General features: G+C 40.3%; 1 protein-coding gene and 1 long non-coding RNA gene across 23 annotated transcripts in view; both read left to right on the forward strand.

Annotated features, from left to right (window-relative positions):
- Positions 1-22132, forward strand: part of dmd (dystrophin) — a 1604005-nt gene that overhangs the window by 199663 nt on the left and 1382210 nt on the right. The gene's annotated exons all lie outside the window — the stretch shown is intronic.
- The window catches only part of LOC138738939 (uncharacterized), a 40659-nt gene continuing 34998 nt past the window's right edge, over positions 16472-22132 (forward strand). The window contains exon 1 of the long non-coding RNA XR_011341882.1: positions 16472-17215. This is a non-coding gene — a long non-coding RNA (uncharacterized lncRNA). The remainder of the gene's footprint in view (positions 17216-22132) is intronic.

Here is a 22132-nt window from a genome sequence, read left to right on the forward strand (position 1 = left end):
CAGAGCCTCCGGAGAAAACCCACGCAAACACAGGGAGAACATACAAACTCCTTACAGACAGTGTGAAATTTGAACCCTGGTCCGGTCCTGATTTGTGTTAACTACTACGCCAACCATACTGCCCTAATTTTACTGTTGTGAAGCAGGAAAGAAACTGTCCTTGAATCTGTTGGTCTGTTATCTCGTCTAATGTATTTTCTTTATTGCCAACCCTAATGTGCAGCATAGGATGGGTCCTTCTCTGTGTTGGCTGCTTTTCCAAGGTGGCGGAAGTTACACCAAGTACAGTGGGACATAGTTAATTGGCAACCATTGCTTTTGAATAAGGCAATGTTGAGACTGTGCCTGAAATATTATGGACATGTCACTACATCAAAGGGAAAGTGTGCTTCTGATGGAGAAACAACAATAATTAATTGTTTGAATTCTTATATTTATCTTATGGGGGGCAGATTAAGCAGACTGGACCTATATGACCTTAAGTTCATAAGATGGCAAGATGATCTCATTGAAATACACAGACATCTTGAGATCTACACAGAATGAATGTGAATAGTTTTTCCTCTGGCTGGCTGCCCAAAAACCTAGAGGATCAAATTCAAATTAAGGAGTCAACTGCTCAGAATAGAGACGAAGAAAATGTTTTCACTGGCAGGGTGGTAAATCTTTTGAATTCTCTGACCATGTGGCTGATGAGACTGCGTTGTTTTAATTTATTCCAGACACAAGTCTTGAGGTTTTTCTGTATTAAGGGGGTCTGTGAATCTGTGTGAGGTTGAGAGGCCCTATTGTAAATTGGCAGTGTTGTTGTAGGGCTGGAATGCAAGTGGCCTGACCTTGATTCTTTTTGTTAAATTCTCCCCTTGGGTCCTTTTGTGCCTCTTTTTTTGAGCAAGGCGTAACCTTTGTCATTCTCTGGTCTTCAGATTCCTCTGACTTTCAGGGCCTCTGCAGTTTTCTCCTTTATTTCTGTCAGCAGTTGAGGACACATCCGATCTGGGCCAGGTGACTTGTCCACTTCAAGTCTATCCAACAATTCTTGAATCTCTTCTTGTTCACTTTTATTCCAATCAGAATTTAAAGTACATTTTCCTTCGCTGTGAATCCAGCAACACCTTTCTTGCTGAACACTGCTGTAAAGTAGTGACTCTGACCCTCTGCTTCTTAGAGTAAATTTGGTCTCTCATCAGGCTCTTTCTCCTCATGTTCTCATGTACATATTGTATCTCTTTAAATTCCCTTTTGTGTTTGCTGCTAATCTTTTCTCTTACAGTATTTTCCCTTTGCTTCTCTCATTGATTCTAATTTCAGCTTTGAACTTTAAGTAATCAGCCTGGCTCTCCTCTGTGCTAATATTCCAGTTCTTTTTCACTGCATTATTGATCCCTCTGACCTTTTGGTTTACCTGTGAACATTGGGCTTCAACTTCCCATTCCTTTTCCTCCATGGGAATGCAGCTGAAACATCTCCATTTTCACCTTCTGAGCAAAGATTTCAAATAACTTTGTCAAGATTTTTTTCTCAAGCAACTGAAATTGACTGTATCACCTTGAATTGGTTTCTTTTTGTACCCCCTTCCAGAGCTATTTCTGAATGTTATCACATGATAACTACTGTTTCTGAGATGTTGGTGAGGTAAAGAGCCATCGTATAGAAACACACTCTTTCACTCACTCATTGCATGCCACTCCATCACCACAAATCACCTTGACCAGCGCTTTGTCTGCAGCCTTGTGTCACTGAAGCTGCCGCTTTTTGGCTTGGCTCCATGTTTTGTTAAAAATTTTATTTAATTTCACATATGCATTAAAAAAACTTGTACATAAATTTCTTCTTTGAAAATTTTGAAAAAAATTAATATGTAGTGATTTTTTTTAAAATTCCCCCTCCCAACCTATCCTCCCCCACCCCACAACAATCCAATAGAAAAGAAAAAAGAAAGAGTACATTTGGATAGTATTTATAAAAACATTAAACATATCTTAATTTTTTTTGATTTTTAGAAGTCGGAAAGTTCAGGCTGGTTGGTTACAACTTAATTCCTAAATTTGTAAATGTTATTTCCAGATTTTTTCAAAAATTTCAAATTTGTTTCGTAAATTATATGCAGTCTTTTCAAGTGGTATACAACGACCTATTTCAATCTGGCCATCTACCCATTCCCAAATACACATCTGACTTCCAAGTTACTGTCACGCATTTTCGAGCTACCGCAAGGGCTATTTTAACATTCTTTTTGATATTTATTCAATTTCAATTTCAATTGTGTGTCAAAAATATTTCCAAGTAAAAAAGTATATTGTATCTTGAGGAAACTTTAGTGATTCTTTCCAAAAATAAGCCCAGTTCTGTCCAAAAGTGTCTTAATTTGGAAATTCCCACGTAGAATGCAAAAGTAAAACCTATTTCTTTATTGCGTCTTTAAAATTAGAATTTAATCCATTTAATTTCTGTGGTCAGATATAGTTGATGTAAAAAAATATATATTGCATCATTCTGTACTAGTCATTAATTGTGTTACTCATAGTATCCTGACAAATTTCTAACCAAGTTTCCTCTTGAATATTTATTTTTAAAACTTTCTTCTATCTTTGTCCTGAGTTATGAACTCCTGGTTTATTCATTCCTTTTTGCAAAATTGTATACCTAATTGAAATAAACTTTTTAATATTTATATCTATGATTAATTGTTCCAAATAACTATTCAGGAAATATCAAATCTGGGCCTAAATTTTCTCTTAAATATGCCTTTTACTGATAATAAGAGAATATTGCATTGTTTTCCAGCCCGGCTCCATGTTGAACCAAAAACTTCTGACGCAGGAAGTTCTCCTGAATACATTTCAGTTTCTTTGCCCCTCATGTTATTTGTATCTTTGTTTATTTTTGAAGATTTAATGTTGTCCATTGTCAGCATGCTGTGAGCTTTTGTGAATTATTAAAGAATTCCTGCAAATTGACTCACTATCTTAAAATGGAAAGAAATTGTTGATGGCTGGACATATATAAAGTTGTCACTTTACTGTGAAACGTGATTCATTATAAAATTGTTTGTGAGAACACAAGTAGAATTTTGGAGTCATGTTGTGACCTGTTGTGAGAATGCAGCTGTGGAGAATTCTCTCAGGGTAATACTTGGTCTTGACTACAATCCTTGAGCAGGTCAACCCACTTTTAAGTATTCCACCATTCTTAATTCAAGAAGTGGTTTCCTGAATGAGCAGTAAGCTCTGGCATTAAGTGGACCATTCTCAAACAAAAATATCATTGCATGCATGAAGACAGATGGTTTTCAGGAGAAATCACTGCATTTATTATGAATACAGCTTGATTTTGGACACTGAACTTAAATGTTCAGGTTGAATGAAGCAACATTCAATTGACTTCATTTCAAATTATGCCGATCTGCTGATTCACTCTTCTGTCTTTTAAAATTTATGTACTTAATTTACGTTGGGCTACTTTTAAGTCTTCATTAGACGAGAACAGTTGTATTTAAATGTAAAATATTCATAAAGCTGAAGTTCATTAATCATATTCTGATATGCCTGTCAGCACAAGGCAGAAACATTTGTGAACTCTACCCCCATACCCAAATGTACAGAAACTCCAAGGGATGAAGAATTTGAATTGAGGATAGTCTGAAGGTAGACTGGTTAAAGAAAACCACTCTCCTTTTTGTAGTGGCTGTAGTTACCAATCCAGCAATCCACCAAATTGATGATGAAATGCACAATTCAAATGATGCTGTTAAATTTGTGAAGTGCGTGGTTGACCCAGATATGCTGATGCACTTGGACTAATGATTGAAGAGCTAATTGTCAGGAACTATAGATCAAAAATAATTAGGAGTTACCTTGACTTCCATAATGTGGAGATGGTTCAAGATTCAATTTATTGTCATAGTAATAAAATAGTGTTGTATGACATAAAATTTCGTTTTGCCTGCTTCAAGGCAGCCAGATTTGCCACCAGCAGAAATTACCTAAGCGCTTCTTACAGTTCTTAAAGTCAGAGAGAGAAGCAAAAGGGAGATTTGCCTACGGCATTTCCACAGCCACAGAGTCCAGTCCAAACCATTGGCAACTCGAGCTTCATATCCAAATGTCTGACACGGTCAGGAACCCTTCGGCACCTCCTTGCATTCCAATTCCGATATCTGGTACTCTTCTGGCCAGTGTGAGCCAGTCTCCAACAGTCCGCAGCCCTGCGCCAACCTCCTGACAGCCGTCTCCAGCAGCTCACAGCTTCCGCGGGTTCCTCACCTCGAGTGGCCAGCAGCCCGCCGCATGCACTGGACCCTCAGCTGCAGAGCCCCCCTTACTGGTTCGCTGCTGTGGTCACAGTTCCCATGGGTCATCTCTGGTTCTCCTGCTAAGCTGGACGGAGCGTGATCCTCCCGCCCTCTAGTGCCCTGCTCCAGTTCTCCGCTTCCCCTCGTTGCTGCTGCCAATTAATAGGCACCACCATCTTCAAATAATCCCATCATTGCTTCCTCACTCCCCGTGGATCCACACCAGCGACTCAGGCACCATTGCCATCTCACATCCCCCACCCCAAGGTAGGTTTGAATTGTTACTTGGAACTTGAGTGGTCGTGGGTCACTAACATCCTGAAGACTATGAAGGCAGCATTTATTTATTTGAATAATTAAGACAAACAGAAAGAAGAGAAGGGGCAGCAGGTGGAAAGCAGTGTGCCCATCTTGTGTGCCTGCATAAGGAACCTCTCCTCTGGACTTCTTTCCAATCTGTTAGGATAACGTGCTGCATGGTTCTTGTGTGAAATGAACAGGGAAAGTAATGTTATGTGAACCACTGAGACTTGATAAATAACATAAATCAAATGCAGAACAAGAAGGAGTAGAGTAAAATGAGTCCTGATGAGGTTAAACTTTAAACTAAGGAGAATTAAAAATGTTCCTTTGACTAAATGATCAAATGGTACTGGATGAAAGGAACATTTGGTCTGTTAATTGAGTCTGTCTGGTAATGAGGGACATAGGAGAATGCTTTAATCCTGAAAGGTGCACATTTTGTGCCACATGTGGACTTCTGGACAAGAATCCATGCAGGTCGCATAATCAGTTGAAGGCGAAGCAGCTGTTCTCCAATCTGAGATAACTCGGCAGCATGCTGCAGGAACTGGCCTCCGCACACCTCCAGAGTGAAGCAAGGGGGCAAAAAGACAGGTTGAAGTAATGAAGTGAAACACGAACATGTGCAGAAGCTGTAATTGTAGTCAGAAATGCTGAAGGAACTCAGCTAGTCTCACAGTGTCCATTGGAGGTAAAGATTAGTTTTTCACCAAAAATGTACTTTATTCATAAGAAATTGCTGACAAAAGGAAAATTGTTCACTCGGTTCCCACCTTTAGCTTCATATGCATACATTCCCATCACTGTAAATTGTTATATTCAATTCAATTTACACCAATACTACCATTGTGACTTCTTGGCACATTTCCCCTCTTCTGTTGTTTGAGGGGAATGAGACCAAGGGGAAGCTCCTCAATGTCCAGTAACAAGATGGCTCTAGACTTGGTCCTTCCCCACAGGACCCTCAGGCATCCCCCAACACGAACTCCTGAAGTCTTGAATGTGCCAGTCCACCACCATTCCCACACTGACATCTCCAGGTGCTGAAAGACCACACATTTTGGGCAGACCAAAGTACATCTTTCACCGAGTTGATGATCTTCCAGCGGTTCTGGATATCTCTCTCCATATGCATCCCTGGGAACAGCCTGTAGATCAGAGAGTCCTCTGCTCAGGATGAACTGTGACGTGGACCCTACCAACCTTCTCCATAAACTCCTAGTGAATTTGCCTTCAGCAAAGAGGTGGGTATATTACTGATGTTTTGGACCTGAGCCATTCCTCAAGGTATGAATGAAGCCACACAGTGTCTGAATTAAAGGCCTAGGAAAGAATGAGAGGGGGAGGAGCATAGAGCAACAGACAAAAGCTGTTAATTTGATAAGATGAAAGGTGATAATTTTGGCTCTGGGAAAGGAGACAGGGAAAAAGGAAGAGAGAGACAGAGCTGGAGGAAAGGAGACGGGAAAGAAGGGTGGGCGGGGGGTGGCATTTTACCAGAAATCAGATGTTGATATTAATATAGTTGGAGAGTGCCCAAATAGAAGATAAGGTGGTGTTCCTCCAATTTGTGAGTGGTCTCAGTCTGGCAAACATGTCAGCAAGGGAAAGGGGTGGGGAATTGAAATGGGTGGCCACTGGGAGATCAGCTTTGTTGCGGTGGAAGACAGGCCATTCAGGTAACCCTGAAGAAAATTGACACTGTGATCAGTGATCAACTCTTAATTCATGGAGGAAAGGATTCCCTCAGGACTGCTGTCAGAATCACAGCTGCAGCATCACAGGCAGCTCAGCTGTGCACGAAAGGAGGTGAAAAGCCAAAAAAGGAAGGATTATTGGGGTTTCAACAGAGGGAGGTCACAGGTACAATTCGAAAGAGGTATTGCTGCCTCATGAGAAGATTAAGAATAGCATCGAGCAGCTGCAGGAATTTCTGGGAGGGGTATTGATTAAAGGAATGGCTCCCTTCAGGGCAGCTTTTGAGGTTTTGGAAAGAGTTGAAGCAGAGCATCTCAGGAGTAATCTGCACTAGTGAAGTCAATGCATTATTGTTCTTGAGGGAAGGCAATTGAACTATTGGGCTAGTTTTGAAGGAGATTTGGGTTGTGGAATTGGACAAATATTCTTGGTCTTAAGAATATCACAGGAATATTCATTTAAGTTGATAGTCAGGAGGTTTTGCAGAGAAATGTGGTACAAGTCACGACACAGAAACAGTTTACCATTCAGCCAAAATTTAATCCACAATCTACAATTAAACTTGGGTCATCTGGAATCCTTGGAACTACGGTAGTGCCATAGTAGCCAAATTCTTGGACTATTGCCAGTTACTTCAATGAATACCTTGAGGTTTTTAATTCACTTTAATATATACTTATACTACACAGTATCTCAAAACTTGATGGAATCTGAATGTCCAGAGAGTGAGGAAATGAGGTTCGATGAGTTTCAAGGAGCACTGCAAACAGACTTGCTATGTTCGCAGAGAGCGTGGCAAATGGAGGTACTGTGAGTTCAGAAAGGAGTTTAGAAATTGGTACCAGAAGAGTTTAAAGTGCTGGAAACAGAACCTGGGGAGTTTACAGGGAGAGAGGTACACTAAACCTGGGGAATTTACAGGGAGAGCAGAAACAACCAGGGGAGTTTACAGGGAGAAAGGAAACAACCAGGGGAGTTTATAGGGAGAAGGGAAACAACCAGGGGAGTTTACGGGGAGAGTGGAAACAGAACCTGGGGAGGTTGTGGGGAGAGTGGAAACAGAACCTGGGGAGTTTACAGGGAGAGAGGAACACTGAACCTGGGGAATTTACAGGGAGAGCAGAAACAACCAGGGGAGTTTACAGGGAGAAAGGAAACAACCAGGGGAGTTTATAGGGAGAAAGGAAACAACCAGGGGAGTTTACAGGGAGAGGGGAAACAACCAGGGGAGTTTACGGGGAGAGTGGAAACAGAACCTGGGGAGGTTGTGGGGAGAGTGGAAACAGAACCTGGGGAGTTTTCAGGGAGAGAGGAACACAGTACAGGGGAGCTTATGGGGAGAGAGGAACACTGAACCTGGGGAGTTTACAGGAAGAGTGGAAACAACCAGGGGAGTTTACAGGGAGAAAGTAAACAACCAGGGGAGTTTATAGGGAGAGAGGAAACAACCAGGGGAGTTTACGGGGAGAGTGGAAACAGAACCTGGGGAGGTTGTGGGGAGAGTGGAAACAGAACCTGGGAGGTTGTGGGGAGAGTGGAAACAGAACCAAGGATGCCATAAACCAAACCATTGGGATTTCCAAAAGATAAGATAGCAGATTCTTGAATTTTCACTGGAATTGGTTCTGGTTGGACAGCTTGCTTTATTTATTCCTTGTGTATCCGAATGAATGCTTTGCCTTCAATTTGAAAAGCTGACAACTGTAGATGCTGGAAATCTGAAATAAAAAAGGAGAAAATACTGGAAGTGTTGAGCAAGGAGGTCAACAAGTAGAGCAAAAGGAACAGCTGCAATGCTATGGATGATGCTTGATCTGCTGAGAACTTCTTACATTTTCTTCTATTGGATCTGCTCTTCGTATTAGCTTCCAATTCTTAAGTGGCATAGTGTTGAACTTGATCATTACAGCCATAAATGTCCTGAAATATTTTCATTTGCAGCATAAAGCAACCTGGAGTTTATTCATGGCAGTAAAATTTACTTTTTTTTTCCATTTATCCATGTTAAATAATGCATCACAGTATGAATAAGAAATAATTCTGAAAATATCCATGCTTTGAAAATTTAATAGGAAGCTTCTATTTTAATGATAGATAATTTGGACTCATTTATTTAAAAAGTAGTCTAAACGGTTAAAGCTTACATTTTCTGCTGCAGTTTTGGTGTGAAAACTATTCTCTCCTCAAGGCAAATGTGAAAAGGTGCACATTAATGGTTCTTGTGCATCGTCAACAGATATGTAAAACTTTCTTTGTTTTTCGTGCTTTTCATAAATGCCAACCAATGAGTGGTGGACCCTGGTCTGATCAAATAATGGTTTATCAATGTGTTTCCTTCACGGAGGTTTGATGATCAGACATCAACCAGTGGCTAATTGAACAAAAGGCCATTATTCACTGGCACAGCAATAAGATGATAATGCAAACTTCCTTGGGGAAGCAGATGCCATTTCAATTAGAGCATAGATTTATTTTTATTGTAAAGAGCACAAGACTATTATTTTCTATGTTCCAGTAAAAAGTTATTTTGCAAACCAGACAGTAGGTGAAACATGAAAGGGTGGCATGGTTGGCATAGCAGTTAGCACAATGCTCTTACATTGGGACTGGGGCTCAAATCCCACGCTGTCTGTAAGAAGTTTGTATGTTCTCCCCGTGTTGGTTTGGGTTTCATTTGCGTGCTCTGGTTTACTCCCACCATTCGAAATGTACCAGGTGTGAAGATAAATTGGTTGTAAATTGGATGGCACAAACTTGAGGGTTGAAACGGCCTGTTACCATACTGTATATATAAATTAAATTAAATTGAAGGTCTGTGTTGTTAAAAGCTCAAAAATACTGGAGGAAATCAGTTCGTCTTGCAGTGTCCATGGGAAGTAAAGATGTATTGGATAAGCAGTGTTTTGGGCTTGAACTCTTCAAGCTTTGAGCAAAAAACAGGCAGGCGCCTAAATAGAAAGTGGAGGTGGGAGAGAAGTAACAGGCAAAAGGCCATAAAAATGGTTGGCCAGTGGGAGATCCCCGGCATTGCTTCATTCAGATGGAAGGTGCTCACCAAAACAATCTCCCAGTCTGTGTCCAGTCTCTCCAATGTAGAGAAGGCTAGAGTGGAAGTACCAGATACTGTGGATGATTGCTGCAGATTTGCAAGTGACATGACTTCAATTGGAAGGACTGTTTGGAGCCTCGAATCGTGGTGAGGGAGAAGGTGTAGGTGCAAGTGTAGCATTTCTTGCGGTTGCAGAGGTTAGGTTAGGTGCCAAGGGAGGAGTGGATGAGGGAGTCCCGGAGGGAGCGGTTCCTGCGGAAGATGGAAGTGGAGTGACTTCAGTAGCCCTGAACCACAAATGGGGCTAGTGTAAAATCTCTTTGAATTTCATCCCGTGCCCTCCGATATTTTCACTGGAACTCAAGGAATAAACATGGCGTTCAAGTAAGATAAACATTTATTAAGACAAGAAATATCCTCGACTTTTGCTGACTGCCATTTCATGCAAACATCTTAATGAAAATAAAGACAAAAAGCACTGAAAATACAAGCTAGTTACTATTACTGGAAAGAGAGAGTGTTCATATTTCTGGTTGAAGACCCTTCATCACAAGTTGTAAAGAGAGAAAAAAAAGGTAGTTTTAAATAGCAAGCAACATGGATGAGGATTCGACCAAATATCATGGGCTATGGCCAGCATTGCCATGGGAGTAAACTGGAGATTAAGTCATTTGGTCCATAGATTTCTCTGGAGAAAAGTGAACCAAAGCTATGAAATGAGGTCAGTTAGAATGTGAGAATACAAATGAATGTTTTAAAGCAAGTGACAACACAGAGAGCTCCAGCACATCTCTGGCAGATTGTTTGGTGCTAACAGAGAGGGAAAAACTGAGCTAAAATCACAGATGAATGACTTCCAACAGAGATGGAGGAAGGGTTCACTGGTGTTCTCAGTACTTTCAGGCTGCGTCACACCCAGGTGGAAGACCAGGTGTTGTTCTTGAAACGTTCCTTGGGCCTCATTAAAACTATGTGTGCAAAGGACCACGTGTATGTGACAGGATGGATATTGGCAAGAGTTAGGAGATTTTGATGTAGCAATCAGAATTAAGACACTTGTTGATGTCCTTAACTCAATTGGTGTCCTTGTGGATGAGGTGTTAGAAGAGGGTATGAGATGCACAACAGTTCATCAACAGTTTATTTCAAAATACCAGTGCATGATTTTGTGACAATATGTCTCTGTATAAATTTGAGTGAAGAAGAAAGATGAACCTCAGCTTGTGAAGAAGTGTAGCTGAGTGGGAATTAAGGTTGTGTTGCTGCAATTACTACAGTTCAAATGTGTTTAATCATGTCTTGATTATTTCTGGATGTCTAAAGTAACAGGCTTTCTCTTTCATTTTCTGTAAACCGTCTGATGCTGGATTTTGTTGTTGTTGAGGACACATCATATCAAGCTGAGAAGAATGAGAGGTGATTTTATAGAAACAAAATGATGAAAGGCATAGATGAGATCGAGGTGGATAAGTTGTTTCCATTGGTAGGGGAGACCAGAACTAGGTGACAGAGCCTCAAGATACAGGGTAGTAGATTTTGGGCAGAAATGAAGAGGAACTGCTTTTCCCGGAGGGTGGTGAATCTGAATAACTTGCTGCCCACTGAAGCAGTGGAGGCTACCTCAGTAAATATATTTCAGACAAAGTTGGATAGATTTCTACCTAGGAACGGAATTAAGGGTTATGGGTTAGTGGAGATGAGCCTCTTATCAGATTAGCCAAGACCTCATTGAATGGTGGAGCAGGCTCGATGGGCCGGATGGTCCTGCTTTGATTTTTGATGTTCTGATATGTGTATTTCCACAAGATGAGAATTCATGGTCCAATTCGTAGGTAGAGGTCCACCCTTTTATTTAAATTTAATGATTATTGATCAGGATGCAACAGCTTAAAATAGTTTCCTTCACAGAAGGCTGAAGAAACCAAAAATGAATGCAGTCAATGTACATATTCATATAAAATAGTTGTGTTTGCATGGTTCAGGAAGCTGACAACTTAACTGGACTATTGGTAAAGCTTGTTTGTTCAATTTCAGGATTTTACTTTAATGTCGTGTTGCTATCAAACCATTTTAGTTTTTCTTGATCAATTGGCAATCATTTAAGATTGGTGATCTGATACTGAAATGTGCTTTATTGTGTTTTGGACCATGTGAGAAAATAATGATTGTCTATTTGTTTACAAGAGGGATGCCTCAGCCAAATGCTTGTTCATTCCCTCTTGAATTGTGCAGAAAGTAAATGCTAAAAGTTTGGAGAATTTCTTTGAGTTGAGCATCAAGAGAAAATCTTGATGCCTTTGAAGATTAATGTGGCTGATGCACTCTAAAGGAAAATCCTGAGGGTTGAGAGGAATCTAAAAAAATGTTTGTTTGAGTATTCAGAAGATTAATGACACAGTAGATAGCCAAATGATCCTTTTTTCGTATACGGGTGTACCTGACATTCGTCCATGTTCCATTCTGTATGACCGTTCGTATCTCGGAATGGACGTATGTCGGGGAACTGCCCTACCTGTGATACTGAAGAGTAAAGTGATCGATTTCCTTCCATTCTCTCTATCTCGGAATCCTCCTGTGGACCCTGTGGACTCTACTAGCCTCTAAAATCTGTCTGACTGTCTTAATACTGAGGAACAGAAAAAACAGGACACAAGGAGTTAAAATGTGGTAAAATATCCCAAGCCAGCTCTCACTCAAGGTTGCCACCAGCCAGCTCTCAAGAGGTGTTATTTTCCATAGATAGGCCCGATTTTCATTGTAATCGCTTAAGTTTTATATTTTTTCCTTTTTTAAAAAAGTTTTGGTTATATGTGCAGGTAAGTCACAAGCTGGGGAGTACCTGTAATCACATAATATTGAAGATTATTTCTTAATAAACTTGGTTTATCAAGACAGCCATTAATTACATTACATGACAGCAATGGCAAATTTATGCTGTGGGCTACCACCATAAATAATGACCCAAATATGGAGCAATTATACATGGAGCACAACACAATCACTCATTTTCTCATTAATATTAAACATTGCAGCATAGCACAGGCCCTTCAACCCACAATGTTGTACCAACATTTAGAAACAATCTAATTAGACAACAATCTAATTTTTCCCAACCTCACACCCGTAGCCCTCTGTTTTTCTTACATCCATGTGGCTGTCTTAGTCTTTTGAATTTCCCTATTATACCAGCCTCCACCACTACCCATGGCAATGCATTCTAGGCATCCATCACTCTAATAAATTAAAAAAACACTGATATCTCCCCTAAATTTGCCTTCATTCACCTTAAACAGATGTCCTCTGGTATTTTTTATTGGTCAACCCCAGGAAAAAAGGAGCTAGCTGTTCACACTCCAAAGGCCCCTCATAATTTTACATGCCTCGATCAAGACACCCCTCCTCACTCCAACAAGAAAGGCTTTGCCATTTGTGAAGTATTTTTATGGTAACCTGTGTGCTGAGAGGATAGTTCAACACATCTTCAAAAAGAGAGGTCACCTGTGAGTGGCAATTGGCTTTTATGATAATATCCACGCGACTGCTTTGCCAATCCTTTCATCCTTCTGTTTGGTCTTTCCTTCCCCAATCTTTTAACCACCAACATTCTAAGCCTCCAATCTTACTGTCTTCTGCCCTCTCCTCCCCTCCTTCTTTGCTTCATCTACCTGCCAATGCCCAAACATTTCAAGCTCAATTGACTCTGTTGCATTTGAATTGCACAGATTCACAGAACAATTTGCTTTAAATTAACTTTCCAGAATACTTTAAAGATAAAACTTTAATTTTGAAGGTCTACTTATCAAATCAAGATCAGTGCAAAATTTCGATTGTTTAATATGTACAGGAGTCTAACTCTAAAGATTATTTGAAATCTCAGCAAAGGTACAGCTATTAATAGCAGATGACTGTGCATAGATAATAACACCGATTTAGTCAGTCTTGTGGCTGCTGCGCCCTGAGAGAATTTGCTGAGGGATATGAAATTAGCCAGTCGAAATGAGCTTCTTGATGACCAGAGAGCAGCATGCTTTTATCTTTCTGGTATGAGAGGCCTTCTCAATTGATTGAACTATTTTTTTCCCCTTGGTCTTCAATTTATCTGCTTTTAGTCTGATGAGTAGGTTGAACATTGTCTGGGAATGCTCACCAGGTTTATCCATTAAACCCTCAGTAATCTGATTTAATGTTCATTTTACTGTTAACTGTTCACTGTTTAAAGCCTGAAATAACTTGTGAAATGTTTTGCCTTGGACTTGTGCCTTTGGAAGTTTTGCACTTTGACAGTCTGCAAAAGTAACGTCCTTTGTCTTGGAGCCCGAGGAGGTAGTGTGTTTTTTTAAAAAAAGCAAATGCCTGGACGTAAGAAAAAGAAGGGTACAGTATTGTTTCTTATTTCCTCAAACAATGAGGTAGTAAAGCCAGGTGCATACAGTGTTGCGGACTGAAGAAATTGAGGCTTATCCACCAAAATATGCTGCAAAACTAGAACAATTGTTTGTGATTCAATGTTGTCTTCAATTTGCTTGCACATTTGAGAACAAGTTTATTCTCTTTCCTTTTACACTCCAGTTGAGCATCACCTTTTCTGCGATCTATGGAGTGCAAATACCTCACCCATCCTATCTGATATTCTGTTGAACTAATCGGAAGCTCTTTACTTCGGTGGAACCAGGGTTGATGGATTGAATTGCTACATGCAGCAGATAACCGTGGATCATTCTTCTGTGAAGTTTTTAATCTCAGTTTAACCATTAATATCTGCTGTCTTCAGGAGTTGGACTCCTTGATGGCAAGAAGCTGATGTTTGGACACAGCGAACTGTTTTGCACAGAAAGGCATTGATACCCCTCTGCAAATCAATGCCACCTTCATATCTTAGAAAGTCAAATAGACAGTAGTTAATGTTGGACGTAGGATTTAGTCAAAGTAATCTTCAAACTGAAGCATTTTGTATTTTTCATTTGATTTAATTATTGATGCTGTGTACAAAGATAATCATCAAGCAGTGTAGCTTGTTTCATAGAGTTAATAGGATAGGGTGACATTGGAATTGATTCTGCTTCAGTTTTATGGGAAACTGTTTTGTGAAAAAGGTGTTTGGCAATTTTATTTCATTAATTTGCAAATGAATGATATTAATATGATTCAAGTTAATGTCATTGTCCTGAAAGAAATCTTACATGACTTGCATCTCCACAGAAAAAAAAATTTGTTGTGTAGTAGAACCATTTTAACATTAATTTTTCATTTGTTTGCCATGAATAAATGAATATTCAGTAACCCCATACCTCCAATCTGTTGCAAGCTTTCCAACATTAAGGGAGTCAGAAATTTCAGAAAGATTTTTTTTCATTTAAAATTGTAGGTTTTATTCAGCTATGTAAATTCTTGAGTGCATCCTTTTTGATATCAATGTCTGTACTCTGGATAAGAAGTGCACATCTTCATTCAGAGTTGACATCCACTCTCAGGAAATGATGAATTCCCTGGGATTGGGATTATCCCTGAAGAAACCACACTGGAAATATGCAGGTGTAACTCAAAATTATTTCACAAAAGAAATTAAAATCCTCCACTGTATTTGTGGAATTGATTAAGTTATAGCAGGCCTGAAAATATCCAGAGCAATTTATGGATGAAGATGAATAGAGCATCTGCACAGCACATGATCCTTTCGGAAATCCATGTCATTGATTCTCAGTAAAATGACAGAGGTATGAGCAAATTTACATGGCCATCGTGGATTTTTGATAATTCTTTGCTACCTTGCAGGAGGTGGTGGATGCTGGTTTGATTTTGACATTTAAAAGCAAAGGTACATGAATGGGAGGGGTATGGAGGGTTATGGTCCAAGTGCAGATCAATGGGACTCAGCAGAAAAAATAGTTAGGACTTGATGGGCTGAGCAACTATTTTCTGTGCTGTGACGTTCTTAGTTTCTGTCAATTAACAACAGCATTACAATTCTATAGCCTTGGTAATGCCTTTGTTTCCAAAATTCTGCTTATTTGTTTATCAGGGTCAACAGTTGGACTGTTGGGCAGTTCCTTGAGAGTAACAAAAGTCTGGCGTGTTTTGAAATTATCACACCTTCTGAGGTGTTTTTTTTTCAGCCTTAATCTTGTCCAGCATGAAAACTAAAAACTCTGAGCTGGAGAAGAGTTGGAGATTCAGTCTCCACAGAAGCAACTTGCATAATGCTGTCTGAACTACCTCCCATACTGCTTCCCTGTAACAAACGCTGTCGTTTCCCAGGTTTTCATAGAAAACAATATTGTTTTTATGATCAGCTCTTTATATTCTGCCTTTGAGGAAAGCCATTTTCCAAACCATCTCACAGGTATTCTGGATGGATACAACACCAAGGATGCTTTTGTTCATTGGGCTTATGCTGAAACTTCATCTGCGCAAGGTTGATTAGTGCTTGCAACGGAGTTTGACATCTCTTTGAAGAAAAAGGCACATCCTTCTCATGGAACAGATATTGTCAATTTTTGCCTTGAGTTTGAGGAAGAGGAATTGCAAAGGATCTAAGATTGAAGACCAGTTATTTTCTTCACATGAAAGTTGGCACCAGTGAAGAAAGGACTTCCAAACATGAATAGGATGGGAAGATGTCCAAAATGTGACCATTTTAGAGGACTGAGATCCTTGGGGAACACATAGGACCTTCATTGCTTGCAACAGAACCTTTATTCGTTCCTGGAACGGGAGGGGGTTGGTGGGGGGGCTATGTCTTAAGTAATTTTTTAAAAAATCAACTTTTATCCAGTTTGAGATATCTTTGGTCATGTGGATGTGGAAGTGCCAGTGGTACAGAAAACTGTGGAGACGAAGACATGTCGGAATAATGAGCTTTATCCAATTGCTGCCAGGGCTTCTGACCAATTCCGACAGGCTGTTCAGTTGGCAAGTGCAGGCTTCCACAGACACAGGTGATTCAGTTCAGTTGTGTATCTTTTGATTGTCTATGCACAATGTTAACCTGGCTGACAAGTCTTGGTTACATTGCTGTTGGCCATGTGAGCAGTGAGTGCTTTGTGATGCGGATAAAGGGCTTGTGACTATAGTGTGAAGCTGCATGTGAAATTATTAGTTGGGGTTATTGCAGAGTGTTTTCCTCGGAAATTAGTCATTACTTTTGCTGCATGGTTAACCTGATCTTCATTTAACCTTATCCAATTCAAATTTCTTTCTTGTTCAAGGACCACTTTTAAAAAGTTCTCGTGTAATAGGTATCTTGGATTTGAGAGCACTGAATTGTCACTTGTTATTTCATACATTTATTTTGATCACAGGTTTTCAGTCACTGCCCATGAAACAGAGTGATGTTACTGACACTCAAAATTGTCATTTATTTTCTGGTCCCCAAGGAGTTCAATTATAGTTAACAATCATGCTGGCTGCATAACTTTGTATAAAGCATTTGATAAACACCAGACATTGTCAAGTATTCAAATCAAATCTGGAAAGCCATACATGTTTTTGAATCATGGCTAACTCTCGAGGTTGAGGACTTTGTTTCGTTGATCCAGAATGAAGACACCTGTGCATGTATTTGTTTAACATATACTTAGTGTTGCACTCCAAGAAGCACATGATACTTCACAAATCAACCAATGAATTCCAATGGCATGAAAACTACGATGATTGGAGCTGATGAATTTGTTGAGGCCTTCATCCGCCTTCACAGCTGTTGAGTTCGGAGTAACTTCATCTGCCTGCTCCACCGTTGAGGACTTGGTTGGATTGTTCTTCGTCAGGGACCTCACCCTCAACCTTACCTCCTGGGTGGTCTTACCAGGAACACAGCTCCAGATGGAATCACTCTCGGGATCTCAGGACCACATAAGCTTCTTCACCATGACAAGGTGAAATTTATTTTAGAATATTCAACAGTAAATAAGAAACAATTCATACATTTTTATTCAACTTGTTCTGTGCAGAACTTTCAACCTACAAAACAGCAACATTTTTAATCCAAGATTCCCACAAACTTCAAAGGTTTAAATATTATGAAGGCTGTGTTCTCTTCCAATACAGTAAGCTGAAGAGCTTGGGGCTGACAGTTGGAAATTTGGCAGCACTCCAAGGAAGATTGGGTTAGAAACTGATCCAATCTTATCACCATCAACTAGCCTTCCATTCCAGATGTTGCTTTTCTTTGAACGATGACAATTATTGGTTGAATTTATTTTTTGCTTGCCTTTAAGCCTCCTTTACTTCATTCAAAGTCCCAACGATCACTGTTTGATGAGCCAGTTTTAGGAGGGTAAATCATTGTGTGTGAGCCATTTAATATCTGTTCGGAGCCATTGGGATCATGACCAGTCAGTAGGACCCTGTGGAGAAACACTGGGTCTCCACCCCCCGCTCTCCCACCTCTGCACCAGTGGCAGCTATAGCAGGCCACCTTTTTTTTTCATTAGAAACATCAAGCAGAACCAATGGTGCAATTACTGAAGTACAGAGCTGAACTTCAATTCAATTATTAATCTAGCGATGAAAAAGAAATGAGGTTTTTTTGTTCAAGTGAATCAGTACGGACTTGAAGGGCCGACATGGCCTGTTTCCGTGCTGTAAATGGTTATATGGTTAAGTTGAGCTTGCTGTCATTTTTAACACAGAAATGTTGCTTCAATTTTTAGTTAATAACATGGATTTATAAAAGGGGTGAGGATTGAAATTTTCAATTTGGTGAAGAGGCAGTTGTTGTTGGACGTGACTCTTTGTGAGACCTGGTTGACCTCTCCCTGCATCAATTTGACACTTCCTCATAATTGCGTGAAGTCCAAAAGTAATGAGACTTCTGAGACCTTTAGTGAGCACTGGATTATCTTAACCAGTTGGTTTAGGGAATGACACAATCAGACACCCGAAAGAAGTGAGCTTGAGAAATTAAATATAAATATAAGGAGGAACAGGAAAACCGGAGTGGATGTAAAGGGTGGAGGAAATAATGACCATGGGGACATTTATAAATGATCTTAACAAGAAATCTCTTCATAAGTTCCAGCATGGTAGCATGCATGACAATCTCTGATCCTCAGAGATTGATTGGGATTTGTTAACTATTAGCAAACATTCGAAGGATGTGCCTAAGCTTGAATTAATAGTTTTAATGGAGATTTACCTGAACGCATTCAGGTACATTAAAGGAGAGATACTTTGTGCAAGATAATGTTGACAGCAGGCAAAATATGCAGCAAATTAAACATCTCACAGATTCCAGAAAGTTTGAAAATCCTTTGAGTTTATTGGGTGAATTGTCTAATTATTATTGTTGTTTTTAACACTCTGTTGTCTTTCCAAGAAGATGAGGCTCATTGTCTTTTTCAACAATATAAGAAGTCATCAATAAATAAATTTCACAACTGTAATGAATTTGTGTGCGAACAATGACTGCCTTGTGATTTCATTTCTGTCATGTTTTTCCCTTTTCACACTTGTTTTTCACTCCTGCTTTTAATCTTTGATTTTCTCTTTTGAAGTATTCTTTTATCCTTTATGCATGCTAGCTGTGAATTATTTTAGTTTGTCTTCCCTTGTTTATTCCTGATGTCTTGAATTAAAACTAACCAACTGCTTCAGTTTTAAATGCCATTCGTCACAGGTGGAAGTCAGAGCTTGCAACCAGCATATTCCCTTTCAGCTGGCTCATCTTTTGAGCATTTCAAGCATTGTTTTTTTTTTAATTTCAAAGTCAAATAAATGAGACGATATGAATGGCACAAATTGGGTCAGTGAGAAAAGCAGTTGAGGACATTAGTGATGCACGCATATTCTCTCGCATGCCAAGCAAATAGGTAATTTACTTTCCTCGAAGAAGGCTAAATTAAATTGATTGCATTAATTAGGACAATCCGTGGTTTTTCTGCTGCTCAAAATTATTGCTGTATATTTCCTTCCTTGGCAAAAGAAATGATTGATTGTTGCTCGTGGGAAAATAAAGGGCATGCTAAGAATTGAACCATACACGTGCACAGTCCTTATCCGGAACCCTTGTTCTGAATTGTGGATTTTTCCAGATTTCAGAACAAAAGCCAGCTGCCCCAGATTTAAACCCACCCGAATTGTGCTGCCGCATCCACCCCCTTCCACTCGCGTTGGCTTCTCTCTCCCTCTTGCCCACCCGAGTCGCGCTGCCGTCTCTCTTTCCTCCCTCCCTGCCTGCCCGAATCGCGCTGCCGTCTCTCTTCCCCCGCCCAACCTAGTCGCACTGCTCTCTCTCTCTCTCTCTTTCTTTCCACCTCCGCTGTACCAGCACCAGGAAAAAAAATGCCAGTTTTTGGAGCTTTCTGGATTTCATGGAGGTCCTAATAAGTCTTCAAAATGAAATCAATTTCAGTTTATTCATATTAAAATATTCAAATCTGCGCTCAATCTATGAGCGAATACGGCACAGTTGGGAAGCAGAAATGACAGAATTGAATGGAATTTCAGACATTATCAGAGGCTTTAGGCCAGATTCCTCCCATTTGCGTTGGTCTCGTCTTTAAAAATTCTTTATTTTCCATCCATTGTGCCTTTGACCAGCTTCCTCTTCATTTCAGTTCCCTGGCTTCACCACAGCCTTGTCAGGTTAAACCAAATCAAGCTCTGCTCTCATTATTGATGCCAACCCAATTTCACAACATGGCCATGCAAGGGTATGCATTGAGTCAGCTGGCTGTCATATCTTGGCGTGAAGTGACCTTGGCAAAATAAATGCTTCTGACTATATGAAAGATTTTTTTTCTCATTTGAAACATGGAGAAAATGGAAAGGTTGGACTTCCAGGCAGTGGCTTCAAAACAATGTATTCATTTAACCAATATATATAGTCCTCGTATGGCATTTTTGCAGAAATTCCTCATTGGGTATCTGAGATTTGCTCAGTTATCTAAAGATGGAAAGTGATACTTAACAGTGAGCAACACCATTGTTATCATTAACAGTCTGGGCTTGAGTAAAATGTACAATTTCAAAAATGGTCCACCTGACACACGAGGCAACATTATGGAACTTGCATAAAGGATGTAAAAAAATTTGATCTCTGTATGCAAGGGAAAGGTAGTGTGATTTATTTTGAGGAATAATGTGGCCACTTATTCCCTGTAAAATATGCCTTAATAAGATGGAGGAAAAGAAGGATTGAATACAGATGCACAAAAACTAGAGGTTGTTATGTCGTGGGCCGGGTCAACCCCGCACACGACGGGCCGAATCGCCCTAGCAAACAGCCAGCGCGGCAGGGCAGAGGGGCTTTCCCCTCACCGCGCAGAGGTTCCAGGCGGCAGGAGTGTATTGCCAGGGGAACGGCCAGGGCTCTCAGCAGCATTATGACATCTCTCCCATGAGGCTGCTGCCTCCCCTAAAAAGGAACATGCGTAGTTACTGGTTTACTTCCTTGGTGTGGACAGCAGCTCTGCCTTTGGGAGTGCTATAGTTACATGGCAGCTAATGTGAACATGAATTCAATCCAGATAAATGCATTTTGGAAGGTTGGATGCTTAACAGTATGGAAGAACAGAGGGACCTTGACATCCAAATCCATAGATCTCTCAAGGTTACTGTGCAGGATGATAGATAGTTAAGAAGGCCTATGGTATCCTGGGCTTCATTAGTCAGAATCCTGAAGTAATGTTCCAACTCTGTAAATCTGTAGTGAAACCACACTAGAGTATGGTGTCAGTTCTGGTCACCTCATTATAGGAAGGATGTGGAAGCTATGGAGAGGGTGCAGAGGTGAGTTACCAGGATGTTACCGCGATTGGAAAATTTGTTTTATGAGGCAAGGTTAGCAGAACTGGGACTTTTCTCTTTGGAGTAAGGAAGGATGAGAAGTGACTTAAAAGAGGTCAATAAGATTATGAGAGGCATGTATATGGGAGTCGGCCAGCATTTTTTCCCCAGGGAAGGAATTGCAAACAACAGAGGACATCTGTACAAGGTGTAGTGAGGAATGTTTAGGCAAGACATCAGGGGTAAAACTTTTACACAGGGTTCAGTGGGTGCCTGAAATACATTGCCAGGGGTGGTGGTTGAAATAATAGGGACCTTTAAGAGACTCTTAGACAGGCACATGGATGAAATAAAATTTGAGGGTATGAGGTAGGGAGGGTTTTATTTCTTTTTGCCAGGTACATGTAGGTTATCACAACATCATGAGCCAAAGAGCCTATACTGCGCGGTAATGTTCTATGTAATGACAATTTCAAAACTAATCAGTGACTTATTTCTTGTCAATTCTGCCCCTCCAAAACCAGTACAGAAGGAATTGAACACATCTAGAAGCATCCATATCAGGTATAAATATAAAGCCAACACTTTGGGCCTGGCTCTTTGTCAAGGAATGAGCAAAAAGCAGGCAAGTGCCTGAATAAAAAGAATGGGAGAGTACAGAAGAAAGGGCAATGGGAGGAGCTCAAGAGATGAGAATTTATCATGGGGGGGTCCTGTTAATGCAGAACTGGAGGAAAGGAGACATGGGGGGGGTCGTAATCTTTTGTTACAAATGGATCAGAAATACATGCAGACCACTCATTGGATTCATGGGTAGGTACATGCACTGTTCTTTATGTGGTCACCATCGTACTGCTCCAAAGTATTGGGCTCTGCAACAAACGTCAAGCACCAACCGATAACATATCACAGGTCAGGTAACATTTGTGAAAGGGGAAGCAGAGTTGATGTTTCTGGTCTGTCCGAACTGCGAAACAAAGAAAACAAGTCAGCTTTTATTTGCAGCAAAGGGCTGGGAGAGATAATAGGACAGAGGGAATATATCTGATAGGCTGCGACTTGAT

The sequence above is a fragment of the Narcine bancroftii genome, chromosome 7 (assembly GCF_036971445.1).
Source record: "Narcine bancroftii isolate sNarBan1 chromosome 7, sNarBan1.hap1, whole genome shotgun sequence".
In the NCBI taxonomy this organism is placed as follows: domain Eukaryota; kingdom Metazoa; phylum Chordata; class Chondrichthyes; order Torpediniformes; family Narcinidae; genus Narcine; species Narcine bancroftii.